At 42.4% G+C, this 20632-nt stretch overlaps 1 protein-coding gene across 1 annotated transcript in view; it reads right to left on the reverse strand.

Annotated features, from left to right (window-relative positions):
• The window catches only part of LOC126272472 (chondroadherin-like protein), a 512729-nt gene extending 492331 nt beyond the window's left edge, over positions 1–20398 (reverse strand). The window contains exon 1 of the mRNA XM_049975352.1: positions 20328–20398. The gene's annotated coding sequence lies outside the window, so the exon portion shown is untranslated. The remainder of the gene's footprint in view (positions 1–20327) is intronic.
• Positions 20399–20632: the final 234 nt, after the last annotated feature.

Raw genomic sequence — 20632 nt, forward strand, 5'->3', positions numbered from 1 at the left:
TATGGTAATAACATTACGAGACTTGACAAACATTATTTTAGCTAAGATGTGTTTTGTGCAATTACAGAGAAAACTATAATACAGGAAATTCAGATGTGGAAATGCTTAATTTGGGTTTCCATTTTGAACATGGTAACAGTCTACGTAAACCTCATATCATTTATAGTTTTGAACATTAAACCAATTTACATACAATTCAGATTGCTCAGATATTTTTGCATACGGACAAGATGGCGGCCCTGCGGCGTTATACTAATTGGTTGTTTCATTTTAGTGGCTGGTAAGAGAGTGGACTGTGACTAAAACAGAACTGTGCATCAGGTTGCTGTTGACATAGTATCTCATCCCCCTGCATGTATGATATCATAGAAATGGCTTGTGGCTTGTCACATCACTGGTAAAGTATTGACCTGAACATACGTTACAAACGTAAACGAAGTGTGCCAAAAAGTAGTACTCACTAGATGAAAGGCTGTGTCTGGATACACTATCGTCCAGATGAACGGCTGCTTGTAACATGCTGCATGCCACATTGTAGGGTGATAGGGACAGTATTATGCTATGGCGCTTTCATGAAAACTGTGGCAGTAGTCGAAGGCACCTTGACACCTGTGGACTATGTGAACACTACCCCTTCATACTTTACGTTGTCTCTGACAGTGATAGCATTCTCCCACAGGATGGCTGTCCATACCACAAGACCATAATCTTGGTGCACTGGTTTGAGGAGCATGGTAGCCATGCTGACGACTTGGCCACCAAATTCGCATGATCTAAACCTGGTGGAGCAGCTCCAGTGCCACAGAAATTTCGTCACCTGTGTTTAGACATACGTCCAGAAACCTACCAAGGACTTCTCGAATTAATGCCACTCATAATGGCTTCAGTTTTTTGTTCCAAACGTGTCCCAACACATAGTGTTTTGATTCTTCAAAGTAATTTCACATTCTTAAACACACCTGCGAGCGCACCTGCGCTTTCATTGACTTGCATCATTATGACCAGTGCATGAACTAATTATATATTGGCCTCTTTCATTTTTTGTCACAATGAGTCGGTAAAGCCCATACAATTAACACGAACTAATCCTTAAACAAACAAATTAGCAAAAAAAATTTAAAAAATAAGAAAATGACTGGATAAGTCTTGTGGGTTTAATGACATTTAATGAACTGTACAGTTATAGTTTAAAACAATAAATGTTTATTAACTACAGTTAACAATTACGAGACTGGTGAAATAAGACCAGCTGCAGATTCAAATAAAATACATTTAAACAATAATTAATTATGTAGTGTGAGAAGACAGTGGAATGCAGTATCATGCGTGAGTCAATTTCAGTTAAATGCACAAAAATTTACAGTAGATACTCAAAATCCGATTGTGCGATTTCTCACTATCAATAATGACGGAAGCTAAAGTTCGTTATCCTGAATAACCACTGAGAAAAACATGCAACAAGTCCATTAAACATGGATATAAATATCAACAGCAGCAAATAATTAGATTTCACAGGAGCCTAAAACCCCATACACAAACCCGCAACATTAATCACAGAAAACACAGTCAAATTCTAAATCCAGCGAAAATTTAGTAACTAACTTGCATTCATTCACAAAATTATTTCAAGTCCACTAAAACATTAGTCTTTAACTTAAATTCTGCTGCTTGGTCGCTCAGCCCCTCAACAAAAACACTCAACACTGACGATATCACCCTGACCAAAGACTATGCACATCCTTACACACTCCCTTAAAAGCAGAATCCAAGATTGATACTTAAAATAACGACCACCATTCATATTTAAAGCTAATCACAATACACATACGACACTATAAAACAGGGAGAATCATACGGAGACAATTTTGCGAACTCTCATTACAATGTTAACACAATATTTAATAAAAAATTCACGAGTACATGTCTGCATCCAGTTTGCAACGTAACAAAACTTACAAAACTATGTAAATACTTAATAATAATAAATTTTGGTTACTCATCCACTAGGAATATTAGGTAATGGTCCAGAAAACACGTGTTGCCTTCGTATTAACGTGTAACCGCGGAGGATTAAAAATATTGGTACATTTGCATATAAAATTTTAATAAACTCCTCTGTAATTCTTTACAAACACGCCTGATTTAAAAATGTAGTCCACTGTGACATTTGCTGATACCTTTCTCTTAATATCGTACACCGACCGACAAATAAAACTTAAGCAGCTGCAAGGAATGGTCCACTGCAGACATCGATTAGCATATGTAAAAGCGGCAGTCAAATGAACGCCTGACAGTTAGAAAAAAAGTCCGTAAATTATTATTTCAAAAGTAATAACTATTAAAACATTTATTTCACTTTGAGACAAGAAAAAATAGAAAAACGTTTTCTATTGCCTACGGAACCGAGATTCTACCATTTCGTGCACCTCTTCGTCCGAAACAAACCAACGGCCGTGAATGTCTTTCTTCAGGGCTCCAAAAATACAGGAACCGCGTGGGTAGAGGTCGGAACTGTATAGGGATGTGTAATCTCTACAGTGTAGGCGAAACTTCCATGGCAACAAGCGGGCAGGCGCACAAGTTTTCATTTGATTCCTACTACTTGTAGGAAGCGAATGACAGAACATATCTCAGATATGACGAGAGAGGCAATAATACGGTCCATTTAAATCGCTTCATAATGACAACGCAACAGAAAGATGACTGAGACAATGAGACCTTTAAAGTTTTCTTTTCCAACCACATAAATGCGATGAAGCTACAACAATTGTTTTTATTTCTTTCTTTTTTAATAGGTAATTGTTTAGCTGTGGTGGAAAATTACGTCCATTTGATTGCATCGTTACTGGCAGACAATCACCCCACTTTACCACTTGCTCTGAATGCAACAGATGGCATTTCACTCAAATGGAAACGTGTGGGCCGACCAAAGTGTTGCCAAGGCTCTTTCGACTACGCTACAGAAGTTTCACTGGGAAGCCCACCCACATTCTGAACACAATCCAGAACTTTATTTCCGTATTTATTTATTTATTTATTTATTTATTTTTTTGGCTCCTGAAGAAAGACATTGATGGTCGTCGAATTGCATGCCTGGGTAGAATCATGGCTCTGTAGGCAACCACAAACACTTTTCCATGAAGACAGTGATGGCCTTGTCTCACAGTGAGACAAAGGTATTAAGAGTTATTGCGATTACTTTTGAAATAATAAACAACTTACTTCCTCTTTTTTCCATCTGTCTCGATTTCTTCTGTCTTCCCCTTTTATGTACCACCAAAAAGTCTGTAAATGGTCAGAATTATAATGGCAGAAGAAGGCATCGGAGTACCTTAATACCGTCACTAAGTACCCATGATTCCATAAAGACACGATGTAAAATGAGTATACACCATGTCAGATGGTTAGTGAGCACGGATTATGGGGAGCGACACGAACTCAAGTGTGACAACACTCACAGTGTTTGAAGGCATCACTGTGGTATTATATGCAATTGGATCGTTGAATATTTTAAATCGTTAAGCTAGTTGGTGCTGTCAGAGTTGAGCCGAATGAGAACGTTTGGGAATCCGCCTGAGTAGTTAAGATTGTGATGGACCATGTCTGATTACATCAAGGGAACTTCGCCATATTGTGCACCAAGCTCGCTGTCATCACTTCATATCTGCTACTGCCGTTATGTCAGGATACAAGTAATTGAGTCACAACAATACCCCAAGTGATTGTGCACCAATGGTTGGTGGCCGGCCGCTGTGGCCGACCAGTTCTAGGCGCTTCAGTCCGGAACCACGCGGCTGCTACGGTCGCAGGTTCGAATCCCGCCTCGGGCATGGATGTGTGTGATGTCATTAGGTTAGGTTTAAGAAGTCTAGGGGACTGATGACCTCAGATGTTAAGTCCCATAGTGCTTAGAGCCATTCTTTACCAATGGTTGGAGTTTAGTAGAAGCTGGGGTACTGAATCACAGACTGCTGTAAACATCATAGCACAGACAGCTGTGTTCCGTAGAGCCGGTGCTAAATAACGTAGCACTGGCGCAGAAACGCAATCTCGTCGTGAACGATGGGCGGTTCCATTCTATTGTTCCGAACGGGTGGCCGCCTCCGTTGACCGTCGCCTGCCGATCTTCACACTTCGAGCGTTGTCTCTTTACTACGTATCATGGCACTGTAATCTTCAAACACCATAGGTACAAAGGAAGTTCTTCGTAATCAGGTATGTGTGTTTGCAAGCAATGCCATTAAATTTTTGTCAGAAGAGGCAAACAAGGAAGCAAAAATTCTATTAAAACTGCTTGAGAGAACTACGGGAACTACCAGCTACTTCAGTCAATTAAGAGACCAAAACAAAGCTACAAGTAATTCCCAAGGTTATACTACTTCAGAAAGAAACGGAAGAAGGAGAAGAAAATTTTATTTTGACGTAAATCTCGTGAACACGTTTACAGGGAACTGAGATGTAATTTCCAGGTGATACACGTTCTTTATTTTGCATTGTTAGTGTTGTAGTAAGTGATATAGTCTCCTACCCTGCATTTTTACCCCATTTTGTTTCATGAAATTTTCTCCTGGCAGCACATGTTTTGCTTTGGCCAATCCTATGTTTATGCTGTTGAGCAGCAGAATAGGTATCATGTAGGGTGCATCTTGGTGGTGATACCAACAAGAAGGTAGCAGGCAGACCATAATCGACCAGCTTATGGTGCTTTTCCTTTTTTCTTTTTTTTCTGGAAATTTGTGTTAAGCTCCTACGAGGCCAAACTGCGGAGGTCATCGACCCGTAGGCTTACACACTACTTAACCTAACTTCAACTTACGCTAAGGACAACACACACGCGCATGCCCGAGGCAGGACTCGAACCTCCGACGGTGGAAGCCGTGCGAAGCATGACAAGGCGCCTTAGACGGCACGGCTACCCGGGAGGCTACAGTGGTTTCACTGACACTCAATAGACTGATATTTTCGGTAGTTCTAGCGAGATGGACAGAATGGCAGCATGACTGAATGTGAATATGAGCTCCGAACGCTTCATTATTAAAGGACCGAGCCTGCCCATATGACGCGTTGACTCTGAGTGTTAAGCGCATTTGCCCTCGTCTGTCGACTCCGTCAGTGCTCCATGCCTTCGTTGTGGTGTCGTGTGACTAGGGCCTCCCGTCGGATAGACCGTTCGCCGAGTGTAAGTCTTTCGATTTGACGCCACTTCGGCGACTTGCGCGTCGATAGTGATGAAATTATAATGATTTCGCTGTGGTAGCTCAATAATTATTCCAGGTCGCCGAGCGCGGGTCTTTCTGCCGACGTCTCATTTTGCAGTGGCGCACTGGCATTTAAGCTGTTTAGTGTTACTTCACAGTACCTTGTTATGTAGCACTGCAATATTAGCATTTCTACCTTCCTCACTCGGAGGTTTTGTGGCTCGCTTCATGCCTTGACGTCGGTTTGATTGGCGGTACGCCTCGTTGAGGTTCTGATTGGCACACTGGTCCAGAGCTGGCCTTCTCTGTTCCGAGCTCTCTTGGTAGAACTTGGAAAACTTTAAATGTGTACAATAAAATTACCTGCATTTGCTACTTACTGGGTCACTGTGAACGAGAAGATGGTGTGCCCCATCCTACATTATGGATCAGCGCAGATTTGTAAGCTGTCATCTCCACATCGACCAGTCGTGTCATGTTCACGCAACCTCCTGGCTGACTAGTGAGCGTCTGCTGCAGTCTTGGTCGGTCCGTGCTGTATGACGAAGGCCGAGTCTTTAGGACAACCGATACCCTGGACCATAGTTGGCAGTCTCCAACTGAGTGCTCAATGGGCTGGCTTCGAGAAGGCTGAGCCCGGAATCGCATTGTGTCGCAGAACGTTTGGCAGGCAGTCCATTCTCGTCTCCATGTTACCTCCAGCACAACACGTGGCCACGGTTCTCTGACCTATAGGCCGACGTCACGTCTCAATGAGAAGGCGTCAGTATATCTATGCAAGACGCGCTTATGCTTGGCCACCGACTGTTGCCCTGAAAACTTTTTATAACTCTGTATAACCAACACGGGAAATAAATACAATTGCAAATACCACTGTGTCACTGATATCTCCAGGTCTAAACTGATCCATACTCTGCGCCCGGCCTCCTGTTTACAACGCTACCCAGGCTGTCCGTGTCGCAACTTTTCCATACCTCTAGTAGGAAACTATTGACTTTTAAGTCTTATATTTGTAGAATTATTCGTCGTACTGGCATAACCTGCTAATGCTATCGTTTGAAAACTCACTAGCAGCAACGCACAAGTTGTGTGAGGTGCACGTTTGTGCATAGGCTTCAACAGATGATCTGCACATGTATCGTGCAGTGGTCGTTGACAATGGAACTCCACCAGTACCATTGTCCCCTCCACAACTGCACTCTCTGTGATGGTATGGCTCAAGTAATTTTGTGTGCACTCAACTCTGGATGCATAGACTGTTGATGAAAGGTGTTGCGTCATTTTCTGCCATGAATTTCGGTCCTATATCACGTCAGCTGTCCATAGTTTGCGAGTATGATGGCTTCGAGAAAGGATGACACATTCTGCAATATTGTGGAGAGATAGCGGTGTTATTCCTAGTTCCATCATATGGGAAGTCATAAGGTATGAATTCTACTTGCCTCAAGTGCTGATTCAAGGAACTCTGATGGTAGAGCAGTACATCACAGACATCATCCGACCTGTTGTGTTACCTCACATGAAACAGTATCCTGGTATCACATTTCAACAGGACAGCACTTGTCCGCAGATAGTACGTAACTTCATAAAGTGCCTGCTTCAGCCACCGATAGGTCTTCTGTATTACATGTATGAGAGGCCAGATCGGATAAATCCATTCTGAAGGGTCAGTTAAAGCATTTTTGGGTCAGTTTTCCTGAGATGAGGACACAACGTTGTAAGAAACAATTCCCAACGAACTTAATAAGGGCATGCATCCTGGTCCGTAGGGGTTTAGCATCTTACTGACAATGGACCAACAATGTGTTCGTTATGCCTATTTCATTGTTCACTTAACTTGATTTTATAATCACTAATATAAAACCACGAAAAATATCAATGCACTTCTTCCTCTCCTTCTAGATCATTCGTTTTTTGTATTGTTAATAAACGAGTAACCACAATAAAATTAGCCCTATAGTAAATGATTTCTAGAAAAAATAGTCATGACCTTGTATCCTGCAACTTCCTTATTTTTGATGCGACTATATTTAAGTGTTAGCTGCACTTATTTAACGTATCTTAATTACATATAATTTGTAATTCATTTTCCCACAGAACCGTACGATTAACCAAAACATAAATAGTTTCCAAACTTCGGCTGGACTGCTCGAACATTACACATCACCTTTCTATAAACGATTACTTGAGCAACCATCATTAATGTACAATAAAAGTGGGATATTATAGTTTGTCAAATTAATCAGTACTCTTTCCAAAAATCAATAAACTTCCCTTGCCCGATGTCAGTCTGTACATCAAGGAGTATCTAGAGCTACTCCCTTTCTTGCAAATCCTCCTTTGCTACAGATAAATTTGTTTTTTTGTAAGTCAGCCGTAATTTCGGTTCTGCTATACTGGTACCCTGTTTGTGACTGAAATAAGAGTTAGAGAGCGCGTTTTTCTCTTGTCGCAGTAATTAAACTAAAGATAACAGCCTCTTAAACATTTACTGAAGTGCCCTATGTCTCATATGTTACAAGCAACAATCTGATAACTAAAAAGATTATCTCATTAGATGGGAATAGCCGTAATTGGAACATTAAATCATCGACTATTATTTCCTCATTAGATAACATTTGTTTGTTGTCCTTCCAAATGTAATTTTCAGAAGCAAATTATCTTTTTCCTCATATTTTTTCATTATCTTATTGGTAGCTCTCCAATTCCAAGTCTTCTTTTTGTTTTTCCAGTCTGTTTACTATGCTATCCATGTTGTCACCTTCTTTCTCCTAGCCACACTTTTGGTACTTTCTTGGGTTCTCTGACTTACACTCTTTCTAAAACCGATACTTTATCCTCAGATTGTTGCCTCGTTTTACTTCAGGGTCGTTCATATTATACTTTTTATGACTGTTTTAATTAATCTAACTTAATCCCCTGTTGGTTTATGTTTCAAGAGAAACTCAATGTTTCTTCTGTTAATATGGCTTCAGTCATTCAGCGCTGATGATTGAAGAAGATCTGCTTCCTTTTTATGGTTTCGTAACTCAGTCGGTAAAACAGAACCCCCATAGAATCGCTTCGTTGTGCATCTGCCTGTCTGTCCACCTGTTAAAACACATTTTTCTCAGGAACTGATACAGGTGTCACGATGCAACTTATGTCAAATACAAGACCTACGGTGCCTTGGTGGTGTCAAAAATTTAAGTTGCTAAGTCAGTGCAGTAAAAAGACACGGGATACGGCCATTTTCGTCTCGTATTTTGACACTCACGAACTCACTCATCAAAGCCTGTAGGGTACTTCTTGTTGACCTAGAATCATGAATTTTGGCAAGGATCAACGTTACACAGCACAAGTAAAGAAATATCCGAAATTGTTAATTTGTAATTGTAACATACAAAACATATTTTTTGGCATCCTTCTGATCAGACCCTTTATTGCAGGAGCAGGCAGACGCATCAAGTCGAAATTGATGTCAAATACAAAAGTCTACGTTCCCTTAGCGATGTAATAAAAGCTTCTAAGATAATGCAGTCAAAAGACAAGCCTATTTACGTCACATATTTTGATACTCCCAACCAAAACCTGTATGTGAATTACCTATACATACAATGAGGTTTGTGTTGAACCCTCAGAGAATGAGTCCTACTCAAACTTGTCTTCTTCTCCAAAGTTATTTACATTTAAATTTTCTTCACTGGTCCTCATTTTTGAAACTCCTTTTGTTTCTATTACGACTTTATAACGTACCTTTTCTGTGTCAACCTGTCCTGCTTGTTAAATATTTACATTAATAAATACAGTCCTTATTAAGAACCAGAATGTAGTGTCTTAGTTTACGATTCCTATAGATATATTTCTTCTTGTGAATGTCTTTACTTAAACAAGGCGCTGTTTGCTTTCTTCGTCAAGTTACAATATCATCTTGAGCTTCGCGATTAGAGAATCTGCCCTTATTGTAGCCAAATCAGTTTATAGACACATGAATCACTTAGCAGTTTCGTCTTCGAAGCAATGTCATCATTTGATGTATTTTTTTCTTTCGTCTTCGGTACATCCATCTTGCGACAGCTACTGGAAAACGTTCCGCTTTTCTTTGACCTGTGCCCCTTCCCTAATCTGCTTCTCCTTCTTCCTCCTTCTCTTCTTCTCTCTCTGTCTCACACTTTCTCGCAGTCTCTCTTTCGCCGGTTGACGTCTTAATGAAAAGTTCCTGATTAATTCCCAGATACTACACGTCTTCTAAATTGTGGAACTGTATGTTCATATAATTTCTGCGACCACGATAAAATAATCTTATTCTGAATAACTCATTTCATGTTATCGTATCGAATGTTCTATCCACACTTAGCGTCTTAATTCTTAATAAAGTGCTTGTATATGTTGTCTTAATTGTCCTCTAAATCATATAACTGTATATAAAAAATTCTAATTAATAGAAATATTGCAAGGTAATTCTTTAAAGAAAACTGTGGTTAAGTTTTTACAGGCAAAGAAAAGTTTATTATTTTATAATTCTCCAAATTCGTGATCTGCAGTTTTTATACCATACATATATTGATTGTAAGAAAAACTGGGCAGAAAGTATTAGACTTTGGGGCCGCTGTTTTAAATTCACATCTGATGGACATGCAGCAGTGCATTATAACGAATTTCACACGGTCTTACAAAATTTCAGTTTAGTAAGGTAACACAAATTCGAATAAATATTAATTATCAATTGTGAACCCCACATTTTGCGGATTTGGATGTTAGTGGCACCTAAATTAGTGACCAAACACTCACAAACTAGACGGGAACTGAAGCTGAGGACAGAAAAGCAACGAAGGAAAATCCAGGGTTACTCCCCCATTCCATTCTCTACCACAGCAAAAATGAATAAAATAGATGTTAGTCCCGTTGGCAATGAGAAATAGGTGAAGTCGCTGAAATTAAACAAAGCTACAAACACGATGGAAGCTCTCCGGATTCCATACAGAATTTGCAGTTGTGCTAGCTCCCATTTTAATCATACGCTGTAGATCCTTAGACTAAAAAAGAGTTCCCAGTGACTAGAAGAAAGCAAAAGTCACGCTCGTCTACAAGAAGAGTAACAGATATGAGTGATCCACAGAACTGAGGTCGAACGTAAGGAGGTACTTCAGACAGAACGACCTTCTCCACGCCAACCAGCAGTGATTCCGAAAACATCAGTTATGAAAACCCAAACTCGCGCTTTTCTCACAAGACATCCTGGAAACCATACAGGGTGAAAAGTATTTAAACCGACAAACTGTGGGAGGCTGTAGTGGACATCAAAACAAATATTTTTCCCTGATGTCATTTTTTCCTATGAGGAGTATTTAAACCGGTAGAGGACGATTTCTCTGGCGGCAAATTAATTAAACCAACAAACACTTTTCCATTTTTTTATGACCAAGAGACAACACATTAACACAACCCAATTTCAATTACAGTAGATTTTCAAAAATGCCTCCATTGACACATAAACAAAAGTTATACCAGAATGAGATTTTCACTCTGCAGCGGAGTTTGCGCTGATATGAAAGTTCCTGGCAGATTAAAACTGTGTGCCGGACCGAGACTCGGACCTTTGCCTTTCGCGGGCAAGTGCTCTACCAACTGAGCTACCCAAGCACGACTCAGGCCCCGTCCTCACAGCTTTACTTCTGCCAGTACCTCGTCTCCTACCTGCCAAACTTTACAGAAGCTCTCCTGCGACCTTGCAGCACTATTACTCCTGAAAGGAAGGATATTGCGGAGACATGGCTTAGCCACAGCCTGGGGGATATTTCCAGAATGAGATTTTCACTCTGCAGCGGAGTGTGCGCTGATTGGAACTTCCTGGCAGATTAAAATTGTGTGCCGTTCGGTTGTAGGCGCTTCAGTTTGGAACCGCGTGACGGCTACGGTCGCCGGTTAGAATCCTGCTTCGGGCATGGATGTGTGTGATGTCCTTAGGTTAGTTAGATTTAAGTAGTTCTAACTTCTAGGGGACTGATGACCACAGATGTTAATCCCATAGTGCTCAGAGCCATTTGAACCATTTGAATCTTCTGATGCAACAGGAGTTGCGTAAACATGGTTGCGCATCTCTCCCCGCACAAAAATCCAGAGGGGATATATATGGAGATCGAGCAGGCCATGGTACGGGACCACCATTGCCAATCGACGTTTCTGGGAACCGTCGGTCCAGGAATCAACGCACACAACGACTGAAATGTGTCGGCACCCCGTCATGTTGGAACCACATGCGTTGTCTCGTAGGGAGCGCAACGTCTTCCAGCAATTCTGGCAATGCTCTGGCGAGAAAATTGTAATAGTGCTGCCATTTAATGGCCTAGGTAGCATATACGGCCCAATTAAACAGTCCCCAACAACACCGACCCACACATTAACGAAGAATCGCACTTGATGAGCGCTGGTAACTGTGGCATGTGGATTATCCTCACTACAAACATGCGAACGGTGCATTTTGAAGACTCCATCACGCCCGAACGTTGCTTCATCTGTTAACAACACAGAGGATGGAAATGTAGGATGCATTTCACACTGTTCCACGTACCACTAAGAAAAGTGTGCTCTGGGTGGATAATCAACTGGTTCCAGGTTGCGGACACGCTGTACGTGAAATGGACGTAACAACTGCTCTCGAAGGACTGTTCTTACATTCGTCTAATACGTCCCCATGTCACGTGCAATTGCACGAGTGCTGATTGAAGGATCCCGCTCCACATGCTACAAGACAGCTTCCACAAATTGCAGCGTTCTTACCCTGCGACGGCGTTCCTGTCCAGGTAATCTGCTAAATAACCCGGACTCACGCAGACGTTGGTACACAGCAGCAAAGGTCGTATGTTGCGGGATACGGCGATTAGAATATTGTTGTTAATTAACCTGCTGTGCAGCTCGTCCGTTATGGTGCGCTACGTATTACGCACCAACCATACCAGTGTACTCACTCCAGGTGTATCGCTCCATTAGTAAACAGAGACAATGCACAACTACACTGGTGGACAGCAAAAAAAAAAAAAAAAAAAAAAGGCTCTGACCACTGTAGGACTTGACTTCTGAGGTCATCAGTCCCCTAGAACGTAGAACTACTTAAACCGAGCTAACCTAAGGACATCACACACATCCATGCCCGAGGCAGGATTCGAACCTGCGATCGTAGCGGTCGCGCGGTTCCAGACTGCAGCGCCTAGAACCGCTCGACCACTCCGGCCGGCGGTGGACAGCAGTTGCCTACAGCTGAAGAGCGTAATACGGCCTCCGCCGGTTTAAATAATACTCATAGGAAAAAAATGACGTTAGGGAAAAATATTTCTTTTCATGTCCCGTGCAGCCTACCAGAGTTTGTCGGTTTAAATAATTTCCACCCTGTATATCGAGGCAGCCAAGCAAATGCAGTACTTCTTGACATACTAAAATCATTTAACTTGGTACATCACCAACGTTCGTTAACAAAAGTACTATTATACTGGCTATCAAACAACATTTGTGAATCAACTGAGGATTTAATGGTAGGGAATACTTTATCTTGGATGAAAAGTCATCGACAGAGTCACAAGTAATTTCATGCATGCCCCAGGGAAGTGTGTTGCAACCTCAGACCATGAAGGAGATTGCTTACAAAACACTCATTAACGTGTGCTAGGATATTGCTCATTTGTGTGAGACCTGTACCAAATGGGACTAATAGGGGATATTGAACGTATATAAAGAAGAGCAGCATGAATGGCCACAAGTGTGACCCAAGTGGGAGCGTGACGAATATACTGAAGAAAATTGACCTGGCGAACATCTGAAGAAATGTGCAAACTATTCTGTGAAAGCCTGCTTACAAGGAGACCACCTGGCAATGGAATATTTGTAATTATTTGTATTTCTAATACGCGAAGTTCAGAATTCAAACGACCAAAGATGTTAGAAGCAGGGATGTATTTAGGATCAATAAACCCTGACCCTGAACCTGTGGTAAGAATCCTCTTAAGGGAAATTTTTTAACAAGTAACCCACAAAATTAAGTTTTAGAGTATTTTCGAATTAAACGCCTATAACGCAGCAGCATAATTTACTTGTATAAAACTTTCCTGTACAATTTATAATTGTAATAATAGTTGTCTCTGTTGTGACGTTATTATTCGCCTAAAATGAAGGATAGAGCCCCCGTGGCAGTTCTTATACTGCACATACAAAGTACAATTGGCATGATGCTGTAACAGGGATGTTGACAAATGTTAGGGAATTGTTTCCAGTTGATAGTAATATAATTATTATAACTAAAAATACTTTTATTTACTTACTTTACTCTCTGCCACAAGCTGTGGATCTTGAGATATCTTGCACGTTTCCCACAATGTCTCTTTGGCTTATCTGAAAATGGTGTTCTCCAACTACCAGAGCTCAAGAGCCCTCGCCTGAAAACAGGAAGACAAAAAGACCGTGGGCACTAGTTTCGACGAAATTACTTATTTAAGAAGTAGGGTTTCCCCGAAAACTAACATCCAAACTTCCGTTAATCATTCATTTAGAAGACCTTATCGGCTTCGTCATCTGAAATGCGACGATTTTGTTCGAGGAAAGTAATAAAGCACCTTTCTTTTGGCCACAGGCAGGCTAATCGTCAACGACCGACCACCGTTGCCGTCAGGCAAAAACGTCATTTGGGTATGCAGGATACGGTGGCCGATACACAGTGACCAATTTTCGTCCGAAGTGCTCGCCGAGTTCATTCGTTTGTTCGGAAACGGAGGTCAGCAGTGTTTGCCCACTTTCGCCCGGTCGACGATATCAGTATCGAGCCGGACGCGTTGCAATCTAAAAAAAAAAAAAAATGAAAAATAAAAAAAAATCTTTGCTTTGCTGCGCGAAATTTGTAAACGTTTGCAATGAAAAATAGGGGCGACTATGATTTAGTGTTTGGTGCACTTTACATAATACATCACTGTATATGAAATTTAGCTAATATACTGGAGTTTTCTTTAGACTTGTATGGAGGTCTCTATCTGTCACTGATCTCGAGGAAATTGATCTGATGTAGCACACTCTTTTGGAATCGCACGTACCCGCGATAAAGCCGGAGTGAAATAGCCATAACCTTCCTCATATTTCATTAATGGTTTGAGATATCGAAATGAGATTTTGGCAAATGATTATATGCAAAGAGGAGAATATTTCGCCATATGGTTATTATGCAAAACTTCATTATCTACCGTATTATTCCAGTATATACAGACTTTCTGATGAAAGAATGTAATTCTTGAGGGCCATCGATAGTTCGTCGAACGAGAAACGGTATTGGTTGGAACAATATAAGTAAAGACATTTATTTTTGTACCAAGAATGTGCTTTTTCATAGGCTACTGACCTTAATTTTCCTCAGTTCCTCAGTTAAAAAACTTATTAAACCGCTGTTCCAGAACTGTCTCGCAGTTGCGTCTGCACTACATGTTCGGAGGTTACACTGGAAGCTCCGCTGTGTTTTGGCAATAGAAGCAAATTTTAACATGACAAGAGCAATGTGTAGGTTTTGCTCAAAATTCGCCACCTGTGACATTCCTCCGAAAGTTACAAATGATCAACAAGCCGAGCGAAAATAAATCGCTGCTTTTGTTGTATTTTCAGTTAAATTCTTTTTAGATGCGAACTAAAGCAGAGGTGACATATCTTTTTGAACCTTCCCCAGGCTCGTGGGCTCCACTTAATATTTACAAAAATGTGAGCATAGGCTCAAGTTTAGAGCGGCATTTCCCCTGCAGCACCTACCTGAAACCCACACTACCACAGCTCTCCCCATGCGCGCCATGCCAATTGCACTTTAACCAGCAACATTATTCCGTGCAGACTGGAAGCACACCACACTTAGGGTCATTGTCAGGTCCGCAGACCTGGATTACCGTGCCTGGAGCTACTAGTTTTTATTCAAGGGGCCCCTCAATTGCCATCACGAGCTTGAATGGATCCGTTCGTCCTCCGACTAAGGAAAAATTCGTGGCAGTATAGAGCAGCAGACAAGATTTGCCTACATGGCAGTTAGACACGTTGGCCACATTTACTTTTTAACTTGCGCCTCAGAAAACCATTACATACATATGAGTTCACTTGAAATTTTCCTTAAACCTTAATTTGGTATCCACGCTGGGGTGTAGCACAACAATTGTTGCCCTGAAGTAATGTTCATATTAAGTAACTGAGTGTTGTCTGTTATGTCGGACAACACTCACTCACATTAATATTATGGAGCGCGACGACTCCATGATTTAGGTTTTCGGTGTAGATGCACAAATATCGTTCAGACAGGAACCAAGAACTTACAAGTAGGAAGTATAATGGACGAGGGACGCTGCAATGCAATGTGCTGTAAGTGGAGAATCAGGGTCGTCTGGGAACGTGGCTGAGTGGCCGAGACAGTCAAGGCAACAGTTCTAGAGCATCGGAGCATGCGGGTTCGATTCCCGGTCCGGCACAAATTTTGAACTTTCGCCACTGCAATATCGCAACGCCCTGTGCGGCTGAGTGTCATGATTTCCCACCTGCAGCTTTCTCTTCCTCTGTTTCAGCAAATTTTCTTATTGTCTACATAACTGACAACTGAAAATCTAGGGCCCTCTATATGCTCCTCACCTTCGGCACCATTAATACAATTTTTTCGTTTCACCAAAGCTGGAATACTTTTAGTGCAAGACACAAAACCTTCTGCCATGTTCAATATTAATGCATCTTACTTTCTTTCTTTTGCTACTGCCGTTATCCCGCGTTGGGCTCAGGGTCGGCTGGGTTAAGTACGGATTTGGCATAGTTAAGTTTAAGGGGTGGCCGGATGCCCTTTATGAGGCCACCCCATACGCCTAGTATAAATCGTGAAATAGTGTGAATGTGTTTCAATGGCTGCGAGTCGTGGAACTGAGGCGGGACGTGGGGCCACCCGGCATTCACCTAGTAGGATGTGGAAAACCGCCAAAAAACCACATCCAGGCTGGCCGGCACACCCGCCGTCTTCTTCGTTAATGCGCCGGGCGAATTCGATCTGGGGCCGGCGCGCCTATCCGAGTCCAGGAAGCAGCGCGTTAGCGCTCTCGGCTAACCTGGCGGGTTGTTCAATATTAATGCATCTGACCGTAAAATAGGTAAAATCAAGCGTGCAAACGGACTGGTCTAATACTTCTGCTGTTAATAGTGTACTTCTGCTGCTAATAGTCATGACCTTTTACTCTTCGTACGTGCTTCGTGCTGTACAGCACAGAACAAGGACATCCATTACTTCTATTGACCCTCAAAATTTTACGTTGTCTCAACTATGCACCTATTCACTGAATTTCTTTGGTAACAACTGAGACAACTACCAATACAAGAAAAACCGCATGGATCTATACATTCACGTTTTCGTTGCAGCAGCTCTTGTTTTGACTCACTCAACAGTCATAGCGATGCACTTTTTTCCGCACACTGTTCGAAGCACGAACTTCTCCTCCTTCAGACTGTTAACTTTCGTTACATCTTTGCCCACTTTTTCATCCAACAGTCTTTCTTCTCTTCTTACCTCAATACTTTCCTGATACGGCGCATACTTATTAGATACGTAGCCTTCGATTTTGAAACATATCAAGCCGACAATGGCAGTTACAGGAAAAGTGATATAAGATGCATATATGTGCAGGTAAGCAAAAATAATATGCAACATGGTTATTATCTCTTCAATTCAAGCCACAGATTTTTGTTAAAAATACTTGCCCATTACATTCAGTTGGGAATATGACACTTCACTTATTCGTATTTAAGTTTCATTTTCATTGTTCCATTACTTGTTTGCATAGATGCCATACAATTGAACTACGAACGCCCACCGTTTATCCGGGCGTCACCAAGAATCCTACGCGAAGGAGGGCTGAATTTGAGAGGTAAATGAGACTTCTATCATCTGAGATGTCAACTGAAAACTGCAGCAGAATATAGCCCATGGAATGTAATTATGTTCATGTCCTTTGAAGGAAATCTCCCACCGCAGTACTAAATTAATTTTGTAGGATGCGATTTGAATCCTTCCTAATTTTCAAATGCAATTAATAAAGAAGCCGTGAAATACAGATACTAGCGATCTCCAGCGTTATGTGAAATATGCTAAGATGTTTTGAACACAAAATTAACCCACTTATATATAGGCTTCCTTTGTAACCCTTAAAATGTTTAGACGATACCGTGTCTCAACTCACGCGCACACAAGCATCAGGGGTTATTGCATCCACACGCCTTCAGCGGTGATTGTCTAGGTCACCAGCAGTCGAAGCATACCCGAAATCATATAATCCGTCTGGGAGTAATCCAGAGCGGCTATGTCCGGAGATCGCGATGGCCACTTGGTTCGCCCATCACGTTCTATCTTCCGCTGTGGGAATATTCAGTCCAGGAACTCACGAACATGTAAGCTCCAGTGCAGTTGTGCACCATACTGCTGGAAGATCACATCTGGCTGAAGCGTAAGAAACTGAGGCACAGGTTCCTGTTAGTGTTTGATAAATGAAGAAAAATGATACAACTATGCTGTCTTTCATCAGTGAACATCAGTCATTCACCTTTTCCCTGCCTCTGATACGATCACGAATGCTATGGGGGTTTTCAGAAACCCATACGCGAATGTTGTGGCTATTAGCCATCTAACACGTGTGGAAGCTTGCTTCATGAGAGAAAGCAACATTTCATAGATAGTTAAAGTTACGTGCCATCCGGTCCAACATCTCAGTAGCTGATTCGTAGCGAAGCTGCAGGTTGTTAGCTTCAGTACTGGGAATTTGTACTTTGTAAATGTGCAGACAGAGTAGTTTCTGCAGCACCTTGTGAACTATTGAGCGAAGTACATTTTGCTCTCGTAATGTTCGGCGAACAAATTTTGATGGGCTTCTGAAGGTCTCTCTGATCTCCAACATTTCATCGGACGTACGTTTTCTTTTTTTCCAAAACCTATCTGTTTACATTACCAAGAGCTACGAACTTGTCACCGTCTTAATGCTGTAATTCGCATTGGAAATTTCTTTGGACAAAAATGGTGGTTTCGTTTCCGCATAGTAATTTCATTTCCGCATACCACACCACCCAATTGGGCTCTCTCTTAGGGTGTGATCATTTCTGGTAGTTATTTAACGTCTGAAACAAAGCTAAAGGAATCGTTTGGAACAAAATTCACACAAAACATTTGAGTTGCTTTTCTTGACAATGGCTGCCTCCGTAGCTGCGTGGTCAGCGCGACTGGCTCCCACGCAGGGCGCCAGGGTTCGATTCCTGGTAATGGCAGTGATTATTCCCGGGTGAGACGACTGGTACAGGGTGTACTCAGCCTGGTGAGGCCAACTGAGGAGCTGCTCGACCGGCTAGTAGCAGCTCCAGGTCACGAAACCCGGCCACGACGGAAAAGTGGTATGCTGACCACATGCCCCTCCATACCGCATCCGATGACGCCATTGGCGGAAGATGACACGGCGGTCGGTAGGGCCCGCTTGGCCCATGTAGGGCCAAAACGTAGAATTTTACCTCACCTTATCTTAAATGATACTGCTAATTACTAATATCTACACTACTGGCCATTAAAATTGCTACACAAATAAGAAATGCAGATGATAAATGGGTATTCATTGGACAAATATATTATACTAGAACTAACAGGTGATTACATTTTCACGCAATTTGGGTGTATAGATCCTGAAAAATCAATACCCGAAGAACTAAGTCTGGCCGTAATAACGGCCTTGACACGCCTGAGTCAAACAGAGCTTGGATGGCGTGTACAGGTACAGCTGCCCATGCAGCTTCAACACGATACCGCAGTTCATCAAGAGTAGTGACAGGCGTATTGTGACGAGCCAGTTGCTCGGCCACCATTGACCAGACATTTTCAATTGGTGAGAGATCTGGAGACTGTGCTGTCCAGGGCAGTCGAACATTTTCTGTATCCAGAAAGGCCCGTACAGGACCTGCAACATGCCGTCGTGCAATATCCTGCTGAAATGTAGGGTTTCGCAGGGATCGAATGAAGGGTAGAGCCACGGGTCATAACACATCTGAAATGTAACGTCCACTGTTCAAAGTGCCGTCAATGCAAACAAGAGGTGACCGAGACGTGTAACCAATGGCACCCCATACCATCACGCCGGGTTATATGTCAGTATGGCGATGACAAATACACGCTTCCTGTGTGCGTTCACCGCGATGTAGCCAAACACGGATGCAACCAACATGATGCTCTAAACAGAACCTGAATTCATCCGAAAAAATGACGTTTTTCCATTCGTGCACCCAGGTTCGTCGTTGAGTACACCATCGCAAGCGCTTCTGTCTATGATGCAGCATCAAGGGTAACAGCAGCCATAGTCTCCGAGCTGATAGTCAACGCTGCTGCAAACGTCGTCGAATTGTTCGTGTAGATAGTTGTTGTCTTGCAAACGTCCCTATCTGTTGAATCAGGGATCGAGACGTGGCTGCACGATCCGTTACAGCCATGGGGATAAGAGGCCTGTCATTTCGACTGCTAGTGATACGATGCCGTTGGAATTCTGCACGGCGTTCCGTATTACCCTCCTGAACCCACTGATTCCATATTCTGCTAACAGTCATTGGATCTCGAGCAACGCGAGCAGCAATGTCATGATATGATAAACCGCAATCGCGATAGGCTACAATCGGACCTTTATCAAAGTCGGAAACGTGATTATACGCATTTCTCCTGCTTACACGAGGCATCACAACAACGTTTCACCAGGCAACACCGGTCAACTGCTGTTTGTGTATGAGAAATTGGCAGGAAACACGTTGTATGTGTCGCCACCGGCGCCAACCTTGTGCGAATGCTCTGAAAAGCGAATCTTTTGTATATCACAGCATCTTCTTCCTGTCGGTTAAATTTCGCGTCTGTAGCACGTCAGCTTCTTGGTGTAGCAATTTTAATGGCCAGTAGTGTATACAACATTGTTTTAGTTGCATCTGGAAATCATGGCGGTTTCATGTGAACACCCATCTTTTAAAAATTTTCTGGTACTGGCTTCTAGGCTGAACTTAGATAGTAAGCTCCTGTGAGTGTTCACAGGAGGACATGCTTGACGCCGCAAATTGAGCGATGGCTGTCAACTCTGTCAGGAAGGCAATAAAAGAGCTTACCTGTGCCGTACGTCTCCGCCCAGGGGAGGCTGTCCAGAAGCGGACTTCTCTGTCCAGCGCGTCAGCCTGGCAACTAACGAAGCGTAGCGAAACGGATGGTGACTAGCCACTGGAAGTGTAACAGGTCCTGGAGTCTGTGGAGAAGATGGGGACGCCTCACTTGACACCAATTGAAGCAGGCCGACCCTTACGGAGAGGCAGACGTGCTCCGTGTAATGTGATCGATGTGCGGCTCCAGCTGCGAGCGTCGGCGATAAATCCAATGAGCGCGCCGCATCGAGCAACTGTCAGTTGACGCCTTTGTT

This window comes from Schistocerca gregaria, chromosome 5, assembly GCF_023897955.1.
Source record: "Schistocerca gregaria isolate iqSchGreg1 chromosome 5, iqSchGreg1.2, whole genome shotgun sequence".
NCBI lineage: Eukaryota > Metazoa > Arthropoda > Insecta > Orthoptera > Acrididae > Schistocerca > Schistocerca gregaria.